This window comes from Bombus bifarius, unplaced genomic scaffold (genome assembly GCF_011952205.1).
Source record: "Bombus bifarius isolate JDL3187 unplaced genomic scaffold, Bbif_JDL3187 scf7180000010252, whole genome shotgun sequence".
In the NCBI taxonomy this organism is placed as follows: Eukaryota; Metazoa; Arthropoda; class Insecta; order Hymenoptera; family Apidae; genus Bombus; species Bombus bifarius.
Window position 1 is genome coordinate 41,908 of NW_022885576.1, and position 23,327 is coordinate 65,234.

At 38.1% G+C, this 23,327-nt stretch overlaps 1 long non-coding RNA gene across 13 annotated transcripts; it reads left to right on the top strand.

The window, feature by feature from the left end:
• The first annotated feature begins 891 nt into the window (after window positions 1–891).
• LOC117216211 lies at window positions 892–5,537 on the top strand. Of its 13 annotated transcripts, none has more exons than XR_004489327.1 (5): window positions 892–2,302; window positions 3,425–3,554; window positions 3,704–3,752; window positions 4,881–4,970; window positions 5,074–5,537. It is a non-coding gene; the product is annotated as an uncharacterized LOC117216211 (long non-coding RNA). The 13 variants fall into 13 exon arrangements; XR_004489328.1 differs by lacking the exon at window positions 892–2,302 and adding an exon at window positions 2,309–2,421; XR_004489326.1 differs by lacking the exon at window positions 892–2,302 and adding an exon at window positions 2,544–2,634.
• Window positions 5,538–23,327: the final 17,790 nt, after the last annotated feature.

Below are 23,327 nucleotides of genomic sequence, written 5' to 3' on the forward strand. Positions count from 1 at the left end.
TAGATTGAATTCCCAGTCTGGAAGTGCCTCTGTAAGCACCTTCTTGGCTGTAGGAAAACAAATCTTTGTACTTTCGTTTTTTGGTAACTATTAGATTGAATTCCCAGTCTGGAAGTGCCTCTGTAAGCACCTTCTTGGCTGTAGGAAAACAAATCTTTGTACCTTCGTCTTTGGTAACTATTAGATTGAATTCCCAGTCTGGAAGTGCCTCTGTAAGCACCTTCTTGGCTGTAGGAAACCAATCCTTGTACCTTCGTCTGTCGGGGTTTTTGTTACTTCGTAAGTGCTTATCCAATAATTTACGTTTAATGGGTAGCGTTAACTAACGTTTAATGCAACTGGCAAACGAATTCCACTTTTCGGCTAACCTGCTATGCGCAGGAGTACTGGCACGGGAGAGGATTAAAGTTATTCGGAATAGACAATTGATATTGACAAATATATTTATTTCGTCCGATTGAGTTATATTAATGTAAATATGTTATAATTTATTCGATTTTTGTCGATTAAAGGTATTACAATGTCGGTTATAGGTATCGTCGGATACAAATATAGATGTATTATACGGTAGTATATAGTAAGTATGTATATAGATATAGTGAATGTTCGAGCTACTGGTCGGATAGGGTTTCAGAAATGTTCGATAAGATTTACTTATTGTGATAGGATTAATGGCGAAAACTAATTTCTACTCGTTCGGGTGATTAACATAATACGGTTTATGACAAACGCTATCGTAAGATGTAGGCGATGGCGATCGAGATTAGAAGGAATGCGTCTCGCAATGTTCGGAAATAAGTGAACTCGAGGGCGAAAAACTCGGTACAGAATCTTCGTGATTTAATTCTAACTCTTCTCTGTGCCTCTTTTCTTCCCTTTTAACTTCTGCAGCAATTAATCGTCTGTACCAACGTTCGGCTCGCTTCTTGCTGAGGTGACTTTTATCTTTTCGATTCTTTCTTATTTTGTCATCTGATATGATCAAGGTGAAATGAATATCACTCTCTGTGTGTGACTTGTGCGATTTCCCAAGCCTTGCCCAAAGACGGGCGATATTTGCCAACGATGAGAGGAGGAATGCGAAAATCGATAAGTGTTTTCGATAATTGAAAACACCGTTAACACAGGTTTAACACAGCGAATAATCAGTTAGATTTAACAATTTAGAAAATATAAGTCGTTCTACTAGTGGAGTCGTAAGCGAAAAATGATTATTTTAATTGGCAACTGGGTTCACTGTGGACAATCAGTGTGGCTTCGTAGGCCTCGCCCAAGGATGAGCATCTGCTAACGATGAGGAAAACGAAAAACCATAGATGTTCTCTGCGTTGAAAACACCGTAATCACTGGTTGATACAGCGAACAATTGTAAACGAAATAGATCGAAATTTGATAAAGTTGTTTTATTCCAGACAATTTATTAAATCTTGGCCAAGAACGTTTATTTCAATTTTATATCGTGAATTCAAGACATTCGGATGAAATCTACGTAAATTGTGTGCTTGATAGTTTTATCTGTCAACTATAGCTGCCGACGGGTGCTTTTGTTCAGAGACAACTTTGTTCGACTGTAAGTTAAAAGAGAAGAGGATATACAATTTCAAATTTCCTACCTTGATTAGATGTAAAGTCGATCGGCGGTATATATGGCTTGGTGATGTGTCAAATTTTGACAATTAACTTTGATTCCGCAGATGAAGTGACAATACGAATGCTTAATTCGAATGATGATTTTTTGGAACCCCTTTTAATATTCGATTTCGACGGACAGAGTGACGATGTGAACGATTTGAATTTTGGATGAAGACTCTTGAAACTATTTAACTTTTCTAATATTCGATTTCGACGGACAGAGTGACGATGTGAATGGTCTGAATTTTGAATAAGGACTCTCCTACTCTATGTTATTCCCGCTTATTTATAATATCCTAATTGTCACGTGATGGATCATCTCTATGGGAATCGCAGCATTGCTACGTGACAAATTAGGAATTTTGTGACTGTCTACTTTCGCGGATTGTGCTGAAGTTTCGTCTTCTTGATTATCTTATTTACGCTATTCCTAATTTCTCGTATCCTAGAGACACATAGATGCTGCTGAAGTTTCGTCTTCTTAATTTCTCGTATTTCGTTGAGTATTAGGGACATGCAAGGTGCGTGATAAAATGTAGGTATCGTAGTAGCTCGTATTTTGCTAATGTTGCGTCTGCGATGTTTCCCAGAACTTCCTTACTGATGCCAGTGGAACGTGGCAGGCGCGTGCCAACTTGTCCTTGTTGAAGTTGCATCTGCGATGTATCTGGTAACTTCTTTGCTTTTGCCAGTGAATCGTTCAAGGCGCGTGGCAACTTAGTATTTGCCGAGTCTTCTTATGTGTTATTTCCTGTTTCTTTCAATAAAATATCATTTTTTTTTATAATAGTAAGCTTAATATATTATTTCATGGTTTGTTTCTCACGGCTGGTTTCTATCAATTTCCAGTATTCTTGCGTTACGTTGTATTGATCATTATTTGTTCTTTCTTTGTTACGATCTTCCATTTTTATAATCATTTATTTAAAATATGATTTATTTTGTAACGCATAAAGGTTACTATATGCACGTGTTGATTATCCAAAATGGCCGCCTGTGAATGTTCGTAGTATATAGTGACATTTTATTAATGTGAAATCTATTATTTATCCGTTAATTATTTATGACTTTATTTTAATAGTTGACGTATAATTGCAGTGGGAATAATATTATTTTGCATTTATTTAATGTGCGTAATTATTGCATGTATGCCGATGCGCACGTGTAAGAGCTATCATAACAGTCCAAGATGGCCGCTCGTGAGTGTCTCTAGTAAAAGTGACGCGTCCTTAATTTGTTTAATACTGAAACAATTATTCGTCCGTCGCTTATTTTCCTTTATTTTAGCGCAGTTAGAATTTTTAAATGACAATAGTATTGTTTGTGTAATCATTATAATACTAATATGTGCATAGTGTGTTATTTTAATATAATAGCATGTGGCTTATGTTATTGTTAAATTTTATAATTTATCAATAGCACTGTTTTATTGTTGTGTTACGAGTGGTTTATTTTTATAGAGTGTTCGCTTAATTAATTTGATAGTAATATGTGCATAGTTTGTTATTACCAGTTCTACTGCGTAAAATAACCTTATTTCTCTACGCTAGACTTAATACAATTATGCTATATTAACTTAGTACAATATAATAATTTTTTATCTTAATCGCGTTTGTCGTTGATACTCAGTTAATCAGTTTTAATTAATTCATAACCTATTCCTATATTATTGGCTATTTTCTGTTTCTTTGTTATGAAGTTGTCGTTACCTTGTGCGTGTAATTTGCCGCCTTTACATAGAATTTAGGAGCTAATCTTATACATTGCTAGTTAAAATCTTTATTGTTTATAGGTTCTACAATTCTAATCCTTCATCGCTGTGTCCTTTACTTGGAACGGTTACATGGTGTGCGTTTGGTATCTTCTGATTCTTCGTTACATGTCTAACACTTGTCAAGACTACTTTTACTTATCCTGGAATTGTAAGTATATATATAAATATATATAAAACACTGTATTTTGTAAATATCTGTATAGTAAAATAGTCCGTCCACTATCTTGTTTGCTAAGACCGCTTCGCTAACATTGAATTGTTTTGTTATAATGTCAGAATATTTCCTTGGTTTTCCAGTTTCTTGTTGCTGCCTTGAATGTTTCGGTAGTATCTAGTTCAGTATTCCGTAAGTATTCACTTAAGTTTGGTAGTAGGCTTCTTGTAACTGCGTCGATTTTAATGTATATGTTCCGATGTGAGTAACGGAGCTTCTTATTATTATCAATTTCTATTCCAAGATGGTTTACAACATTCTTCCCCTTTTTAGGTTATGATTGGTTACCTCGGTATTTATTACCTTCGATATCTTCATACTGTCGTGTATTATGTTTTGCAAAGTTGGATCCATAGCCCATTCTCGTGGAGTTCCTGCGTGCACACTTCCTTCTACGATGATTGGTTGCAACAAACCTCGTTAACTTATAAAGTACCTTTTCTTGTTTGCTAAGACCATTCTGTCGATGTTGAATCGTTTATTATGTCACTAATTTTTGATTTTCCAATTTTCTCACGTCTTCTTGATCATTCCAGTAATATCAACTTCGATTCTTCGTACACATTTACTCCAATTTGGTTGTTATCATCACTGCGTTGACCCTTGTATAAACTTCTTCGGTGTGAGTAGTAAATTATCGTTGTCACTCACTTAACCTATCTTAGTTATTTCTTAACTCTTCCTGCACTTATTAACTGATTTTATTTCTTCTTATTAAGGACCGCTATGTCAACGCTGAGTTATTTCGTTATAACGTCACTAACTTTCTTGATTTTTTCCATTAGCGAACTGTAAGTTTGTTGTCGAGCATCAATTATTGATTGTTGTGCTTCATCTAGTTTAATTGAAATATAATTGTAAATTTTTAATAGTATTATTTTCTTCCATATATATTAAGGCAATTGTGGTTAGATTATTTATTCGTTTCTGCTGACAGTCGTATACTATGTTCTATGGAGTGGATCCACAACTTGTTTCTGCGAAATTCCTGCATGTACGCTTCCTTCTACGATGATTAATTGTGCACCATGTGCTTTTAACTTTCACTGCTTTTAATTATTTTATTGAATTAACACGTTGTGTATTTAAGTGATGGTTAGAACACACACATAATAATTTTCCTTTTTCTTTTAGGTTTCTACTATCTGCATGATTCGATAAGCACTGTCACACTTCCTTAGGCACAATATTGTTATAAACATTTAGTAATATTATGTTTTACATTGAAACAATTACAGTTAGTTCTTCCATTTGTTTCAGTTGGCTGTCATACCTTGTGTTTTACGGATATGGACACATAACTTGTCTTCGCATATACACTTCCTTCTACGATGAGTAATTGTTCACGAGGTATTTTCCACTTCCACTGTTTTGTAATTATTTTATTGAATTACACATTTTATATTTAAGTAATAGTCAGAGCACACATAGTAATTTTCCTTTTTCCTTTTAGGTTACCACTATCTGCAGTATTCGACAAGCAGTGTTGTTCCATATACTGCCGTACTCTGTTGTCTCTTGAAATCGTTCTTGTGGTCTGTTTCGATTGTGTTAGTTTTAACTTGTTCGAGTGTATTGTTCGAGGAATCCCTTTTACTTTAATCTTGACGTTTCGTGTGTGGATACTGACAATAGTGCCTGGTTTATTGAAGTGTGTTACTATGCCTAGGTGTTTTATATATCATATGTAGTTGTATATAAGATATATTTTGTTTATTGTGGTTTTGTATGTCCATATTTGCTGTATATTAAATTGCTTGATATTTCCTGTTTGTTATAAAGGTGTGTATTCCTATCTTTCCATTTCTTTTTCCTTTCCTTTGAATTATTCATGAAGTTATTACGAGATTTGATTAAATTGTCGAATTGTACGTTATCCTGATTGAATATAGTATTATGTCGTGATTTATTAATTAATTTGCGAGTCACTTTTGGTTAATTGGTTCTTCATAGTTTATCCTTAGTCGAATTATGAAATTATAGGTTATGTTGTACTCTTTATATTTACTATTTCGTTAGAGTACCTATTTTTACTTTATTATCTCTTATGTGCCCTCGTATACTAATTCTCTATATATGACTACATTTAATTAAACTTTTATTTAAACAATTTCCATTTTCGTTGTATTGTGTGTTCGTTTTGGATATTCGAATTGTCGCTCGCGTTATTTGTATATTGCGGTTTTCCGTTTTTCGGTACGGCACGTGCGTAGCGCGGGACGTGACAATTGTGATAACTAAGAGAAAAGACAATAGCCAGACCCCTACCCATAAGATATGAGTCATAATAAGGAAATAAAAACCCCAGTCCTTTAGACAGTAAGTTCAGTTTGTAACCTGCAGTTAATAAAGCATACGAATGAGTTTTTGCTCATTCTCCTACTTATAAAACTTCTTTCTTTTATTACGTGACATTTTTGGCGATCCTGCCAGGATCCATTCGGTTCCGTGAAAACGAAATTACGATTTCGGCGTACGCGCATCACTGAAGATTGAAGGATCAAGCGGACCTCTGCATAGATCTGCTCACTTTGCGTGAAAACGACTTCCACGGAAGACCGACTACGGTCATCACCAAAACTGAAACTGGTCAGGGCAACATTCACGAAAAGAAGAATATCCAGGTAAAAAGAGAAAAAAACTGGATTCTGTTAAACACTATCGTACTCGTCGCGACAGTTTCAATAGTACAGACTCCGACGACAGTATAAAAACCACTATGAGCAAAAAATCAGAAGACACATCTGTTGTTAGCTCTATGGCTACAGGTATAGATCTTCGGACCATACTAGACGCTATACATGACTTGCGTAGACAACTATACAATGAAAGTCAACAACGCTGTTTTGACCATTCGCTGGGAAACGCGATCGCGAGGAAGCACGTCAACGAAGTCGTAAATTCTCATTACGATTGGATAATCGACGCCACGAAGTGATCGATACCCTGATTTCGTTTGCGATAATAGGGGTGGTTAAATTGATTTTACACTGAATTAACGAATACAATTAATGTTTATTCCAACAACTTCTTGACTAGAAATGTACAATTAATTCGATTGATAGCTAGAGTAACAAGGTGTTGTGCGCGACGCACGCTTAAATGTTGAAGGTTCAAAAAACGTATAAAGACTGACTTTCTGTAACGATGATGCAGCGGAGGACACTTGCGATGGGTGGGTCTAATGATGCGAGAAAAGCTGATTTGTTAAGACCAAGTTCTTGTTGGGAGAGTGAGGGAAGGACTTCTCTGATAATAGTTTAATTTTCTGGATTGGTGTGGAAGAGTGGAGGAAGGGTGTTAAGCGCCCCGAGAGAAAGTTGCTAGTGTAAAACATCGTACATGAGTAAGACGAACTTCTCCTATCTTTCCGTAGTAAACAATAACCTTTAGACAGTGACTTAGTGCAGATGTTTGGTTCGGTCTGAAGGACCTTAGAAATTCCTCTAAGATTTATGATCGGCTCTTAAGACTATTGAAGGTACGCAGTGAAGGCGTGCGGACATCTGGTTGCCATCCTGTCCGCGGTGTGTGATCTGGCCTAGATAGAAGGTCGCACGACGTAACAAACGCGTTAAAGAAGTCGAACTCTTAGGTAAGAATATCGCTGAACTACAATTAAGAGTTCAGTCAGTTACCACGTCTGAGTTCAATTCCATTTTTACCGAAGACGCTAGTACCAGCACCGTTCAGAAAAAGCGGCCACCCGTTCAAAAAAAGACCGAAATAAAACCCAATGAAACAGACAATGTAGACAGTGAAGAAGACGCGGTAAGTTATGACAATCCCGTGTACAATGCAAAAACCTGTCTAGACTTCATTCCTACACTCAACGGACAAGATGATATTGGAGTAGAAGGGTTTATTAAACGGGTAACAGAAGCTCGAGCCGAGTGTCGTGAAAAACACGCATTATTACGCTTAATTTTGACACAAAGAATTATCGGAGAAGCGGAACGCAGTATTCGCCATATGGAAATCGAGAGCTATGAAGATCTGTTCGAAAGCTTTAGAAAATTTGTGTCCGTAAGCATTACATCTAATGGAGCCCGCGATAAATTGCAACGTACACGACAGAACTTTAACGAATCAGTACACAGTTATGTGAAGAGGTTTCGACACAACCTCAATGAACTAATATATGCATTGCAACATGAAATTCGTGATCCAATACGACGAGCAGTTGCCATAGATCTTGAAACCGAACGAGCCACCAAAATCTTTGTCCTAAACCTGAAACCCGAAATAGAAATACGCACATCAGCTACAAGACCAAAGAATCTCCAGGAAGCACAAGACACAGCTTTTGAGGAGTTACTTATAGGAGAAATTGAACGTAACAAAAATATAGTAAGAGGAAAAGCAACGAATCAACCGATTGCAAGATCCAATCCCCGATTTCAAGAAACGCCCAATGCAAGAAGAAACATCACACCGCAGTACTATCAAAGCCAATAAATCTACCTACGGAAAGAAATATGATAATGGAACGACCACCGCCCAGATGTTTCAAATGTAATCAAACGGGACATCTATCCAAAGGTTCTACCCAACAGCGAAATTTTCCGCCAGCCAGCCAGAGAAATTTACCACCACCAAGAAATTACCATATAATGACAGACGAAAAAGAAATGAATCTCGAGGAAGTAGTGGAAGAGGACTAACGATACGAATTAACACCATCACTGGAAGACTCCTCACAATAACCATCGGATCAAAACTTGGACTAGAACGATATTTAATAGATACTGGTGCCGGAATAAACATAGTCAAACGTTCAAGAATCATTTCTACCCCATTAAAAGACGACAAGAAAACATTTTTTATGGGCAATGACAAATACGAGACAGACGAATACGTTTATCTTAGAATCTGTGAAAAAAAAAAAACAAATTCTACATAGTACCTGACGACTTCCCACTAATCGAAGACGGAATCATAGGGTTGCCAATGCTAGAAAACTATCAATACAAAATTACAAATGACCAAATTCAACTCAACGATCATGTATTCTCATATCAGCCACCACAGGTAATTTCTCCAGGCCAAACCAAAATCGAAACAATTTATCTGGACAAGAAACCGACGCAAGTATGCTTCTGCGATACTGGTGAGCAACCAATGTCAATTTCTAACGACCTCTCCAATGAAGTTGATCTCGAACAAATTCAAAAATTCAAAAACATAATTAGAACGAGCCATATTGAAAACAATTTTCGCATTCCTATCGAAAAAATCCTCCTACACTACATTGACGTATTCAATTTGGACACAGACACTTTACCATGCACCAATTTAGCAAAGCACATCATCACGTTGAAAGAAAACAAAATCATAAATACAAAATCTTACAGACCACCCGAGGTACACAAATTAAAAATTGAAAAACAAATCAAAGAAATGTTAAACAAAGACATAATCGAAGAATCAGACTCACCGTACAATAGTCCAGTACGGGTAGTCCCTCAGAAATTGGACGCCTCCGGAAAACAAAAATGGCCCATAGTGATAGATTTCCGTAAATTAAATGAATTAACTGACCAAGACGCGTACCCTTTGCCAAATATTGATGATATACTCTCGCAGTTAGGAAACGCAAAATTCTTCTCCGCACTAGACCTCTCCTCCGGGTTTCATCAGATACCAATGGACGTAGCATCAAAAAAATATACAGCTTTTAGTACTCCTCAGGGACACTTTCAATATAATCGAATGCCGTTCGGATTAAAAAAGGCCCCAGCTACATTCCAACGCATGATGGACACAGCACTACGCGGTTTATTAAACAAATATTGCTTCGTTTATTTAGATGACATCATAATATTCGGAAATACGATTCAACGACATAACGATAGCCTTGCAATTGTATTACAAAGATTAAGAGAATTAGGACTAAAGATTCAACCACACAAATGTGAATTCTTAAAACCAGAATTAGAATACCTCGGACACATTATCACACACGAAGGAATAAAACCAAACCCAAAGAAAATAGAAGCAGTCAAAGAATTCAAAATTCATACGTAACTTTTCAAACATAGCCAAACCTTTAACCGACCTGACAAAAAAGACACACCCTTTCATTGGACAGACAAACAACAAAATAGCTTTCAAACTCTGAAAGACGCATTATGCAAAGCCCCAGTATTGACATATCCCAACTTTAATGAAACATTTACATTAACAACTGACGCCTCTAACGAAGGAATAGGCGCTGTTCTTTCGCAAAATGACCATCCTTGTTGCTACATCTCCAGAACACTAAATCCTCCAGAAAGAAATTATTCAACCACTGAAAAAGAACTCCTTGCAATCGTATGGGCAGTAAAACGTTTGAGACAATATTTGTTAGGAAGACATTTTCTTATAAGAACCGACTGTTTATTCGACCATTCGCGGGGAGACGTAGTCGCTAGGAGAGACGTCAACGGGAGTCGTAAATTCCCGTTACGATTATAACAATCGACACCACGAATTGATCGATCCCTTGATTTCCGTTGAGATAATAGGGGTGATTGAGTTTGTATAACACTGTGATTCACAGAATTATAAATTATATATTTCCAACACTTAGATTACACTGATGAGCATAGATAGATAGATAATCACTTATCGCACGAAGATAAGATATATATGTACGTTAGAGCAGGGCTCTTATAATTGGATTTAATATATTAGTGGACGTAGCACTATAAGATATTTAGGAGAGGAAATGTATGCTCGACAATACCGAGACAGACTCTCGCGTTATGCTTAGACTGCCCCGATAGGCATTAGCGTTAGATTTAGTAGTTGACTTTTCCAACGATGTAGAAGAAGTGATGTTGAGTGACGATGCTTTGTCGGAGGAAAGCTAAGGATGGGTGTGTCTAGCGCACGGGACCATCGGATTTGTTGGTGACGATTTTAGTTAGGAGAGTGAGGGAATAGGCTTCGTTGTTAACTGGTTAAACGGAGGGTCTTAACCGCCCTCGAGAGAAAGTGGTTAGTGGGAGGAAAGTTGCAGCATACGTGAGAAAAACTAACTTTCCCTTGTCAAGCCGTGGTAGACAAGAGTCTTTAGAAATTCTTCGGAAACAGACGTTTGTTTGGTTTGAAGGACCTCTACTAGGAAATTCCTGAGATTTATGGAAGATACTTAAGGCAATTGAGGGTACGCCGTACGGAAGAGCGGACATCTGGTGTCCGTCTGGCCCGCGGTGTGTGACCTGGGCCAGGCAGAGGGTCGCCCGGCGTAACACCGACCATCAAGCTTTAACTTGGCTTAAAAACTGCAAAGACCCCTCATCACGACTAATCAGATGGAGATTAAAGTTAGAAGAATACGATTATGAAATACAATACCATAAAGGAAAAGACAATACGGCCGCTGACGCACTTTCCAGACAAACTATTAACAATCTAACGACTGAAGACCATCTCTTTGACGAATATGATAAATAGTCCCCAATGAAAAATCCTTCTTTCAAATAACAAAAGAAACTCTAGGGCCCTACGACAAAAAGAAATGGTTAAAGAAAATCATAGAAATAGCTACCGCATATAAAAAGTTAGGTATAGGAGACAACAGCTTCGATGAAATCGAAAAGGCGCGAATAAAAACATTTTTGATGTATGTTAACGACAAGATAGAAGAAATAATTTTTGCATACGACCCTATTCAAATTCTAACAGACGAACAAATTGACGCGATTATAAAAGAAAACCATAACGACGTTTCAGGACACTTAGGTATACAGAAAACCTACGCAAAAATCAAAGAACGATTTAAAATCCCACATTTGTTCTCAAAAGTAGAGGAATTTATAAAAAAATTGTGTAGCATGCCAAAAACAGAAACTTGTCAGAATCCGCGCTAAAGAAATTCCCGTAATACCCCAAACCCCCACTGAACCAAACGAAAAGATAGCAATGGACATAATTGGTCTCATGCCAAAACCTAAACGAGGAAATCAATATACTCTCCATTCATGATGATTTGACCAAATACCTGATATTAACAACCCTCAAGACAAAAAGAACCGAACCCATAATAGATGCTCTATTGAATCATTATATCTACATTTTCTCAGCACCAAAAACTATACTAACAGACCAAGGACAGAACTTCATTAGCGAACTCATGACGAAATTCGAAGAAGCATTTAAAATCAAACATATAAGAACAACCAGCTTTCACCCACAATCTAACGGATCTCTAGAAAGAACACACGCAACGGTAAAAGACACGATAAGAACAAGTCTAAACGATTCAGACAAAAAATGGGACGAAGTATTAAACTTCGTATGCTTAGGATACAACACAGCAATACACGATGCAACCGGTTTTTCACCTTTTGAACTAACCTTTGGACGAAAAGCTAACCTCCCATCCTCAATATCCAGAACCCCCAACTATACATACGAAGAAATGTTTACACTATGGCAAAAACAATTAGACAAATATAAAGCACTAGCTAAACGGACACTTGAACAAAGTAGAAAACGCTACATGAGAAATCAACAAAGAAAAATCATTAAGACACAAACGGTATTTAAAGAGGGAGATGCAATTCTTGTACATAATGATCATAAAACGGATAAATTGGACGATAAATGGTTAGGCCCTTACTACATCGAAAAGGCTATGACTCCTTATTACGAAATTCTAATCAATAACCAAATTAAAAAGATACATGGTAACAAAATTAAACCATAATTTTCAGGGCGCTCATCTCATGCACAACCCTCGTGCTAGGATTGGAATTAATACCGATCGAAAATAACGCAATTTTTCACGAGAAAATATCTAAAGGCTACTTGTATAACGAAAAAGTTAACGTATACATAGGAATAGATATAAACGACATATTTGACCACATCGATACATTAGGAGAACATATAACAGAGATCCAAAAACATTGTACCCCCTCATGTCAAATAGAACCAGAGATACTTTCCTTAACTAACAAACTTAATAATGTCAAAACATTAGGAACACATTTGAAATTATTAACTCGTTCCAGAGTTAGGAGAGGATTAATAAACGCTATAGGCTCAATTAGCAAAACACTTTTCGGAACTTTAGATTCTGACGATTTACAATTAATAAACTAGAATATTGACAAACTATTTAGTGAAGGAAATGAATTAAAAACCATTGTAGCTAACCAAACTGCTCTAATTAGGAAAATCTTAAACATTGACAGTCTAAAACAACTTGAAAAAGTAAACGCAGTAAAGAAGCAGGAGCTTCTAGTAATTAAGATTATTTCTATGGAAAGTGCTTTGTTAGATCTACATTTTCAACTCGATGAAATACTCAATTTGGTTTTACTAGGAAAACAAGGAATTATTAGCCCCCAGATCATGGATCATCACACTTTCTTAGAACAATACGCTAAAGCTTTAGGAAATCACATTATGAATAAAGAATTTTTACCAGAAGAAAATAATTTCCAAAATATTTTAGACGTCTCTACACTCACACTGTTTGCCCAAAATGAAAAGATCTTTAAAATTTCAATTCCAACGATAATTGACTCAGAACATCCAATATTTTTTACTTTAGGATTAACTTATATGAATATAGATCAGATGTATTTGGACAGGCAATGTCGAATCAAACACGAATTTTATATTTGTAAACAAACTCAACCTATAAATGATAGACGTTCAAAACACGATTGCGCATCTGAAATAATTAGTGTAGACAATACTATGAGATTCTGTAAATTCACAGTCTATACGATCGTAGAAATAACTTTTATACCACTCAAGAGCGGAAATCACAACAAAGCTATACCAGAAAAACCAATAGAACTCAATATATTCTCTAAAGAAGGACATCAAATTGTTAAACTGAAGCAACCCTCTCTGTTAAAAACTAAAGTAACTGTAGACATATTGTATGGAGACAACCATATGAGAATCAGTGGTAACCCCAAGAGCGTTTTTTATAATATTGAGATCAAAATTATAAATATAACTAGTAATGTAGACTTATCTTTAATGCTTGACACTTTAGACAAAACTCCTAAAGTAATGAGCAATCTAAACGGTTATACTAATACCCTGAATCAAATAGAAGATAAAGCCAATCAATTAACTTTTTCACACAGAATGACACGAATTAAAACTTGGAGCCTCACTACGTTGCAGATAATAGGATATATATCCATTGGACTCATATGCTTGTATCTGCTCAATAAGATAGGACTGCCAAAATTATGCATTCACATGTTCTGTTGTAAAATTAAGAAAAACATCGTTAATAATACACCTAATACTACAACACCCGCCGTCGCTATAAACATTTACACACCTATGCAACCTGGAACAGAAAAGAAATCAAGAGTAAGTTTTGAATTATCAACACCGCCCAAGGCTAAATTCCATCCATCGATTCTAAAGAAACGCAAGAACTTAGAGGACTAAGTTCACTCTACGAAGGGGGGAGTGTAACGACCACCCAGAAAACAGGTGTAATGACCACCCAAGACGCAAGCATTCCACTGACATCGGATATATCGATAACACCTAGCATTGTGATAACTAAGAGAAAAGACAATAGCCAGACCCCTACCCATAAGATATGAGTCATAATAAGGAAATAAAAACCCCAGTCCTTTAGACAGTAAGTTCAGTTTGTAACCTGCAGTTAATAAAGCATACGAATGAGTTTTTGCTCATTCTCCTACTTATAAAACTTTTTTCTTTTATTGCGTGACAATTTCGTCGATTTTGAAGGGAACCGTCATTTCTTTCCCGTTGGAGGTATTTAGACGTTTAAGCGCTCATTTCACTCCATTTTACACGGTAAATGTAATGCACGCCCGTTTCAGCTTCGAAACAAGCCCAACAGCTCGCAAATCGCGATGATTTTGACGATTTTCACGAAAACTAGTCGTCATTTCCTTCCCCCCAGTTCGCTGTGGAGTGCCGAAGCGTGCAGACGTGTCTCTAGTGCCCAGCGTAGTCCGATAACAACACGTGTCGCCCAACCGTCGAAAGAGAACACAGCCAAGTGTCCCTTACCCTTTAGGGAGAAGAAAATCCCACGCACCTAACCCCAACCCGAATACTAGCCTCATAGCCTCACGACTAGTTGTTCATTCCGAATTAACTAGCTCGATGATGGCCCAGCAATCGCGACCAGGCTCTCCGGAGCAGACTCGCAGCTACCCCGCGCTACCTCCCCCGTCGCAGAAGTGTAGCAGAACTCTCCGCACTAACGACGCTAATACTACAAAGAAAAGGAAAATAGAAACAACAACGCAAATAAACACTCACAACAGGTTCGCCGTATTGGAATCCTCAAACGACGCCATGGAAATCGTAGAACCGCCACCAAACCAACACTCACAGAGAATCCCCCCTCCCCCACCAATATTTGTGGACGACGTCATCGACATACAGACAATGATCAAGTCCCCAGAGAGAGATATCTGCAAGGAGGAATATAACCTTAAGATAAGTAACAATAAAGTAAAAATACTGCCGACGAACCCAGAAGCTTACAGAAAGCTCACCAAGACACTCAGGACCCTGAACGCCAACTTCCACACCTACCAACTCAAACAGGAAAGGCCTTTCCGGGTGGTCCTACGAAACATACACCACTCAGCAGACATAGACGAACTCAAATACGAACTCTCAAAACTCGGCCACGAAGTCATCAACGTAAGTAATATAAGGCATAGAGTCTCGAAAGACCCGTTATCCTTATTCTTCCTAGACATTAAACAAAAGCCGAACAATAAGGAAATCTACAACATCAGTCGCCTAATGAACGCGATAGTAAAGATCGAACCACCGCTCGTGAAAAAAGAAATAGTGCAATGCAAAAGGTGCCAAAGGTACGGTCATACGCAGAAATACTGCAACCATACTTTCCGCTGCGTTAAATGCGCAGGCACTCACTCCACTGACCAGTGCGCCAAATCACCGGAAACCCCAGCGAAATGCATCCACTGCCAAGGGGACCATCCTGCCAACTACAAAGGCTGCCCAGTACCCTAAGCTCAGAGCAAAAGAGGTATCCAACCAAACACCCAGCCCGCCGAAATTCACGACTACCCCAACCCCCTCAACCAACCTAACACCCAGTCCTACCAAATTCATCTCCACCTCAACCTCCTATGCCCAAGCAGTACAAGGCATCCAAAATAACCGAAAACAGTGTCCCCAACCCACCTAACACAGACAACTCCTCAAGGCTTGAAAAGCTAATAGAGAAACAATCAGAGCAAATAAATCACTTGCTATCGCTACTAACACTCATCGTGGAAAAATTAGCACGCCCCGACTCAAAATAAAACCAAGGCGCATAGCACTGTGGAACGCCAACGGTCTAGCGCAACACAAACTTGAACTAGAACTCTTCTTAAAACACCAGCGAATCGACGTAATGCTCGTATCGGAAACCCACTTCACCGACAAGAGCTACCTGAAAATAAATGGTTACAAATTCTACCATACCCAACACCCCAGCGGAAAGGCCCACGGTGGCACCGGAATAACAATCAAAGCAAGTATTAAGCACTACGAACTTCCATCATTCCAGAAAGACTACCTCCAAGCAACAAACGTAGCAATAGAAGACTGTCATGGCTCAATCACCACCTCAGCAGTATACTGCCCTCCCAGACACTCCATCGCCAAAGAAGACTTTGATAACTTCCTGGACACCCTGGGCAATAGATTCATAGTTGGAGGAGACTATAACGCCAAGCACATCCAATGGGGCAGCAGACTGGTTACAGCAAGAGGCAGAAACCTCTTAAACAGTATAATAAACAACAACCTCAACTACCTCACCACATACGAACCCACATACTGGCCCACTGACACCAACAAAATACCCGACCTTCTTGACTTCTTCATAACTAAAAATATCCCATCAAGACACGTCCAGATCAACTCCTCGGCTGATCTCTCCTCTGATCATTCTCCCGTGATAGCAACAGTCAGTTCAACAATCATCGAGAATACACCTAATGGCTCCATTCACAACCAACACACCAACTGGCAGCTCTTCAGAGAAGTCTTTACACACTCAACCTCAGCCTTCACCCCACTAAAAACAAAGGAAGAAATCGAAGCAGCCACGGAATACTTAAACACGAGCATAATAAACGCAATCCGCCTCTCCACACCGACAAAGCCATCTAACAGCAAACAAGAATATCCCCAATACATACTAAAAAAAATAGCAGAAAAACGTAGACTAAGAAGAGTATGGCAGACCCATAGAACACCGGATGACAAACGCAAACTAAACAACGCAACTAGAAAGCTATCCAGAACCTTAAAAAACTATAAAAACGACTGTTTCCATAAATACCTCGCTAGCTTATCCCCCACAGCCGACTCACTATGGAAGGCCTCCAGGAAACTCACACGCCCCCCACAAATAATCCCACCTATCCGCCGTCCGCAAGGTGGATGGGCGCGAAGCCCTATAGAAAAAGCCGACCTGTTTGCTAAACACTTGTCAAAAGTATTCAAACCCCATTCCCCCAAAGCCGCCGCGGACGTTACTGAATACCTGCACACCCCCTTCCAAATGTCCCCTCCTATCGAACCCTTCTCCTCTGCAGAGACTATAGAAACAATCAGTCGCCTAAACCCCAAGAAAGCAGCAGGACACGACCTAATAGGCAATAAAGCAATCAAGGAACTTCCCACAAAAGGGATAGCACTCATCACATCGATTTTTAATGCTATCCTTCGCCTGAAACACTATCCTAAGGCCTGGAAAATCTCATTGATTACTCTCATCCCTAAACCCGGTAAACCGATATACGAAACCAGCTCCTATCGCCCAATCAGTCTTTTACCTACCCTGTCCAAACTGTTCGAGAAGATGCTCACGAACCGACTCCTTCCAATCCTAGAGAACTTGAAAACACTCCCAGATCACCAATTCGGCTTCCGAAAACATCATTCTACAGTAGAGCAAATCCACCGCTTAACCCATACGATCAGCCAAACACTCGAAAAGAAAAAATATTGCTCAGCGGTTTTCCTAGACATCCAACAGGCATTCGACAAAGTATGGCATGAAGGGCTACTATACAAGCTTAAAAAGATTCTACCTCACCCCTACTACTCCATCCTAAAATCTTACCTAACCAATAGACAATTCATGGTTAAATGCCTAGACGCCACTTCTGCAACATTCCCAATAGAAGCCGGCATACCCCAAGGTAGTGTCCTCGGACCCCTACTGTACTCCATCTACACTGCCGACCTACCTATATCAAACGATATAACAATAGCGACATTTGCAGACGACACAGCGCTATTAGCTACCCACGCAGACCCGGTAATAGCCTCATCCACTCTCCAGCGAAGTCTCGACTCCATGGAAAAGTGGTTTCACAAATGGGGCTTCAAAGTCAACGAAAAGAAATCCTCATATGTAACCTTCACGCTCCGAAAACAAACCTGCCCCCAGGTCACCATCAACAATGCAACAGTTCCTAGCAGGGACACAGTCCGATACCTGGGCATGACCCTGGACAGGAGACTAACGTGGAAGACACACATCTCAGATAAAACGAAGCAACTAAAGGACAAACTAAAAAAACTCTATTGGCTCACGGGCCGACGCTCCAAACTAAACATACAGAATAAAATTACCCTCTACAAGACCGTAATAAAACCTGTCTGGACCTACGGAATCCAACTATGGGGAACAGCAAGTAACTCCAACATCGAAATACTACAACGATTCCAATCGAAAACGCTAAGAGCCTTAATAGACGCACCTTGGTATGTTACCAACGAAACCATCCATCGCGACCTCAAGATACCTACAGTCAAAGAGGAAATAGCAAAATATAGCGACAGATATAGCAAAAGAGTCAAGAAACACCGAAACCCCCTAATCACGGGACTACTCGATACGACGGACCAGATTCGCAGGCTGAAGAGGCACTACCCGCTAGACCTAAACGTTAGATTCATTTAATTATCCAAATTAAGCATATGCACTTACTTATAATACTTATAAATTATACCTATCTATAATAAGTATTGACTTATTGTAAATAAACAGCCATGTCACTGCGCCACGCCAGAAAAATTACTGAAAATTCTCAACGCGAGAATTGATTGTAATTTCAATAAATAAATAAAAAAAAAAAAAAAAGAAAAATTTCCTTCCCTGTGGAGACACTTCGACGTTTAAGCGCTCGTTGCATGCACTCCATTTTACATGCCAAATGTAATGCACGCCCGTTTCAGCGTCGAAACAGACCCAATAGTTCACAAATCGCGATGATTTCGACGATTTTAACGAACACTAATCGTCATTTCCTTCCCGTTGGAGATATTTCGAAGTTTAAGCGCTCATTTCACACCATTTTACACGGCAAATGTAATGCACGTCCGTTTCAACGTCGGAACAAGCCCAACCGCTCGCAAATCGCGATGATTTCGTCGAATTTGACGAAAACTAGTCGTCATTTCCTTCCTGTTGGAGATATTTCGACGTTTAAGCGCTCGTTTCACTCCGTTTTACACGGCAAATGTAATGTGCTACGTTCTTAATGTGTAAGCTTTGTCTAATTCAATCAAATTAAATTTAAAATTTTTGTTTAATTTATTTTCTGTTTAGTTTGAATTTAGTCGGAAGAGACAGTTGAAGTGATATGATTGTATATGAAATATTGATTTAGATTTCCGATTAATACGGTAGTTGCTGCCACCAGAAATAGTCTAAGGACTATTTCGGAAATTTTTTTTTTATTATTATTATTATTTTCTTTAAGCTAGGAGTGTTAGTGTGTGCTGGGTATTGTTCGTCTATCGTGTGTTTTGGTAACTAGTAGATTGAATTCCTAGTCTGGAAGTGACTCTGTAAGCACCTTCTTGGCTGTAGGAAAACAAATCTTTGTAGCTTCGTCTGTCGTGGTTTTTTGGTACTTCGTAAGAGTTTATCCACTAATTTTCGTTTAATGGGTAGCGTTAACTAACGTTTAATGCAACTGGTAAATGAATTCCACTTTTCGGCTAACCTGCTATGTGCAGGGATACTAGCACTGGAGAGGATTAAAGTTGGTTAAAATAAATATTCGATTTCGTTGCACAGGATTTATTTAGTTTGAATATTGAATTATTTAAATTGAGTTTAAATAAAATTATTTAAATATTAAATTATTATCTATATGTCGGAGATGAAAGGAAAACCGGAGCCTTCCCTTTGCAATTTTGGGAAAGTCCTCTAATGCTTTAGCCTAGATTTTATCATAGCTGTAATTAAGCAATTGTTGTCATTTGTAATTGTTTGATATTTGTGATCGCGAAAGTGGGTTCGAGGTGACAACTGGTCGCCGAACGTAACCACGGTCACGGGATAAACGTTTTGCCTGACGAAGGTGTGGATCGGTTGTATTGTTCTCCCTAGAAATCACATAGAATTGTACTTTGGAGATGTCGATATAATGGGACACACGTTGTATTAGGAATCAAACTCCTGCCTAGCAACGGCGTTTGGATCTTTCTTGATGCTTCCAAAGAGTATACAACAAACTTTTGGCAGAAACTGCCTAGCAACGGGGATTGGATCCTTCTCGATGCCTCCAGCGAGCATATAACAAACAAATGCAGTCGTATAGCGAAAAAAGATTTTTATCAGATATTCATTCGTGTGATTGCCTTGGAAAGTAATACATCGAGCAGTATACCGAGTGTCTCAGCAATCGTATTTTTTTGTGTTTAAAATTATTCTACGCATAGAAAAGAGTTATCCCGTTGACCGTGGATTCGTTTGAACCCAAGATCATTGTTAATAGCGTTAATTAAATTCATTATTCGTTAAATTTATTATTCGTAAAGCATATTATTCATTACTCTTATTATTCGTTAAACTTATTATTCTTTAATCTAATCATTAGTTAAACTTATCGTTTGTTAATCTTATCATTCATTAAACTCAATATTCATAATATTTTGTAAAATCCTGTATATTCGCGTAAATATAATCTCTGTTTCGTAAAACGATGGCTAATTCAAACGAAGAATCGTTACGCGCCTTAAATTCTAATGTTAACCCGACATATATATATATGTCGGAGATGAAAGAACACCGGAGTCTTTGGAATTTTGATTAATCCCGCAACATTGTAACCTAGAGTCTACTATAGCTGTAATTAAACAATTGTAGTTATTCAATCCGATTGTAATTGTTCGAGAGTTGTGATAATGAGCTTGGGCTCGAGGCGACAGCCAGTCGCCGAACGTAGCCGCGATCACGGGATGAACGCTTTGTCTAACAAAGGCATGGAACAATTCTATAGCTCTCCTTGAAAAGGAAATAGTTGTAACACTCGACAGTAAACATTCCAACGGTCTCTGTCCCGTAGCTCGCCACACGCAGACCCTATTCTTCGAGTAAGATGATTGCCAGATGTCGATGCGTCTCCGCAATACATGTTCAGCTAGATCGAGGACCCGTTATAAATCTTAAGATTTAGTCAACTAAAGTCCTTCAAACGGACAAACAGTCTTTGTCCCAACTACGGGAAAATAGGGGAGACCTATTTTTCAACGAGCGGCGTCTCCCACTTTCCCTCGAGGGCGGCTAGCATCTTTTTCTAACCACCGATATGGAGATTGACCAATTAGCAGCAACGTCAATTTCCCTTACTTTCTGAACGAAGGCTTTTCTCGACGAATCCGATGATCTCGTATCCTTAGACACACCCCGTTATAGTTTTCCTCTGTGGCATCATCGGGACGGGAAAGGCATTCTCGCTCGCGATCTCATTGATGAAAGGAGTAACTCTTTACGATCAGTGAATATTACGCGTCCGACTTAGATTTTGTGAGTACGTTCATCTATCATCCCGTCGACCGCGGATTCGTTATTGAACCTAGGATCATTGTCATTAGCTTCTCGAGTACCTAACTACCGCGGTTACTTGTCCGGTTCTATAATAATCGTATTTGCACTAGTCAATGTCTTCTCTATTGCATAACGACAACGTATAACCCAAACGAAGATTCGTTTCACGCCCCTAACCCTAATTCTAATGTAAACCCGACATATATATATAGATATATATAAAACTATATTTTATAAATATCTATATAGTAAAATAGTCCGTCCATTATCTTGTTTGCTAAGACCGCTTCGTCAGCATCAAATTGTCTGTTATAGTGTAAGAATATTTCCGTGGTTTTCCAGTTTCCTGTTACCGTCTTGACTGTTTCGGTAGTATCTGGTTCAGTATTCCATAAGTATTCACTTCAGTTTAGTAGTAGGCTTCTTGTAACTGCGTCGGCTTTAATGTATATCTTCCGATGTGAGTAACGGAGCTTCTTATTATTATCAATTTCTATTCCAAAATGGTTTACAACATTCTTCCCCTTTTTAGGTTATGATTGGTTACCTCGGTATTTATTACTTTCGATATCTTCATACCGTCGTATATTGTGTTTTACAAAGTTGGATCCGTAGCCATTTCTCGTGGAGTTCCTGCATGCACACTTCCTTCTACGATGATTGGTTGCAACAAACCTCGTTAACTTATAAAGTACCTTTTCTTGTTTGCTAAGACCATTCTGTCGATGTTGAATCGTTTATTATGTCACTAATTTTTGATTTTCCAATTTTCTCACGTTCTCTTGATCATTCCAGTAGTATCAACTTCGATTCTTCATACACGTTTACTCCAATTCGATAGTTGTATTCTCATAGCTGCGTTGACCCTTGTATAAACTTCTTCGATGTGAGTAGTAAATTATCGTTGTCATTCACTTAACCTATCTTAGTTATTTCTTGACTCTTCCTACACTTATTAATTGATTTTATATCTTCTTATTAAAGACCGCTATGTTAATGCTGAGTTATTTCGTTATAATGTCATTAATTTTCTTGATTTTAGCGGTTTTATTTTCCATTGGCCAACTGTAAGTCTGTTGTCGAGCATCAATTATTGATTGTTATCGTGCTTCCTTTAGTTTAATTGAAATACAATTTTAAATCTTTAATAGTATTATTTTCTTCCATATATATTAAGGCAATTGAGGTTAGTTTATTTATTCGTTTCTGCTGACAGTCCTATACTATGTTCTACGGAGTGGGTCCACAACTTGGTTCTGCGAAATTCCAGCATGTACGCTTCCTCCTACGATGATTAATTATGCACTAGGTGCTTTTAACTTTCACTGCTTTTAATTATTTTATTGAATTAACATGTTGTGTATTTAAATGATGGTTAGAACACACATATAGTAATTTTCCCTTTTCTTTTATGTTTTTACTATCTGCATGATTCGATAAGCACTGTCACACTTCTTTTGGTTCAGGCACAATATTTTTATAAACATTTAGTAGTATTATGTTTTATATCGAAACAATTAAAGTTAATTCCTACATTTGTTTCAGCTGGCTGTTATAGATTATGTTCTACGGATATGAACACATAACCTGTCTTCACACATACACTTCCTTCTACGATGAGTAATTGATCACGAGGTACTTTTCACTTCCACTGTTTTGTAATTATTTTATTGAATTACACATTTTATAATTAATGGTTAGAACGCACATAATAATTTTCCTTTTCCTTTTAGGTTTCTACTATCTGCAGTATTCGACAAGCAGTGTTGTTCCGTATACCACCGTACTACGTTGTCTCTTGAAATCGTTCTTGTGGTCTGTTTCGATTACGTGTTAGTTTTAACTTGTTCAAGTGTATTCTTCGTGGAATCCCT